Source organism: Bidens hawaiensis, unplaced genomic scaffold (genome assembly GCF_021521415.1).
Source record: "Bidens hawaiensis isolate Kalapana, Puna unplaced genomic scaffold, B.hawaiensis_p1.1 tig00050919_1, whole genome shotgun sequence".
Taxonomy (NCBI): domain Eukaryota; kingdom Viridiplantae; phylum Streptophyta; class Magnoliopsida; order Asterales; family Asteraceae; genus Bidens; species Bidens hawaiensis.
The window spans coordinates 17,558-19,518 of record NW_027499141.1 but is presented as its reverse complement, the minus strand read 5'-3'; positions in this window follow the sequence as shown (position 1 = coordinate 19,518).

Genomic DNA, 1,961 nt, shown 5'->3' with positions numbered 1-1,961 from the left:
AGAATAAGTTTCGCCATGTGGGGGAATAGAAGTAATGTAGATTGCATGTATGCCATTCGAAAGTTTATCTCATAATAGACGAATAAAAAATTCACTAATATTATGATCTAAAACCACATGTTTTTCATTATAAGATCGATACATAGTCTTAAAAGTGTTGATAACTTGAATCCCTTATTTCTGTCGATCTTGTATTTATCGAATAATTTAATTTTGTAAATTACGAAATGTATGTATGTCTTTGAACTCGATATGGACAGATTTGTAATACTTCTAAACAAATTATTCTTGTGTTTTGTATTCTTGATATTGTTATCCGATATTTTGTAGATATATGAAAATGTCTATAGTGATTAAAATGGTTTCGTAGTTTGAAATGTTATTCGCGCGAATAATATGTATGAATCGTGTATAATCCCTTTCAAATTAATTAAAGATATTTACCGTACTCTCGAAGTCTTAATAAAATAATATAACAAATAACAACAATAGAATATATACTTGTGTCTCTGAAATAGACCAAATAATTTTGTTTAGTTGAAATGACAAAATGTTTCATGAAAAAGTGTTGCAGTTGACGGCTAATTCTCGTAGTCGGTTAAAACAGTTAGGGGTTACTATTTTGTTAGTAGGGACTTAGTGTTGTCAGTGTCAGATGTGGTTTCAGTAGTATCTAGTCATTGTTAATGGTTACCATCTGTCAATGGTAATTAGTAAGTTCCTACTAATAGCCCTGATGTTTTTTATTGCAAATACTGCTAGGCAAATGTGTTGTAAATTCTTAAGGGAAGTTGCAACAAAGACCAGAAAGAGTAAAACAACAGACCAGAAGGGCCTGAAAAATCCCAAACTCATGCATGGCTCTGGCCACCAAAAGAATAGTTGAAGATAACCTCACAATGAGAGCTCCGAAGCACATAGTTGTAAATGATCATACTCTTAGTACTTGAATTAATATCAAGTACTTTGACTATTTAGGTAAATGCTTTGGAGATTTTGACAATTATTAAATGATGGTGTCATGGTTGGAGATATATCTGATAAAACCCAACCTGCTTATTTGCCCGAGTTCGATTAATTCATGTTTCATAGACTTCTGTTCTTTTTTATTTTTTTAATCTTTGACACCACTTTTCTTTTCCCTTTTCTTCGACTGAGTCTTTTTCTCTGCATCTCATGTTTAGCTCTATTGAGCCACCATACTCTAGGTAATTTATGTTGGAAGTTTTAAGTGTGTGAATGAAAGAAGTTGTAAATGTTTGTCCCACATCGGATTGAGAACAAAATAATGAATGGTTTATAAGGTAGGGCCCTTACACCAATTTGAATTCTTTGTGACATGTTTTACCACAAGTTCTACGCGCGGCGCAGGGTGGGGGTTTGCAAATTTGGGTTTCTGGACTAGAGACATTTGAAAGCACGAAAAGAAGATGAAGGTACCTCTGAACCAAAGGAAAAGGTGAAAGGTCATAAATCTCACTCAAACTTGTCGCTTACGCTTAACACAACATAACAAATGAAAGAGCCAGGGGAGGCTTGGAGTGTGTGTGAGCCGCACATTATTACATATATATGTTTTTTCGTGTTAAAAATAAGGTTATTTGCTATGGTTTATGAGATAAGTACATGCTTAGAATGGTTATGCTTTTAATAAACCGGTCGTAAAAGTTTTATCCATGTACACTAGCGAATAAAAAATTTTCGTTAAGGCATACGGCCTTTTTATTTTTACTCGGCCGAGGTATATAAATTCTCGGAGACGGCCCTAGAAAGAGCAATGCCCATATCCATGTGTCAGGATAGTATATTCCTAAAATAACAATACTATGAAGGTCTATGTATACCGCAATCAATCTCAGAGTAATAACAACATTTACATGAGTCCTACTCCGTGTATGCCTTTAGCTTCACCCGATCAAGTTTTAAAGATTAAGAAGTCTCTTTCTGGTTTGATTCAAGCT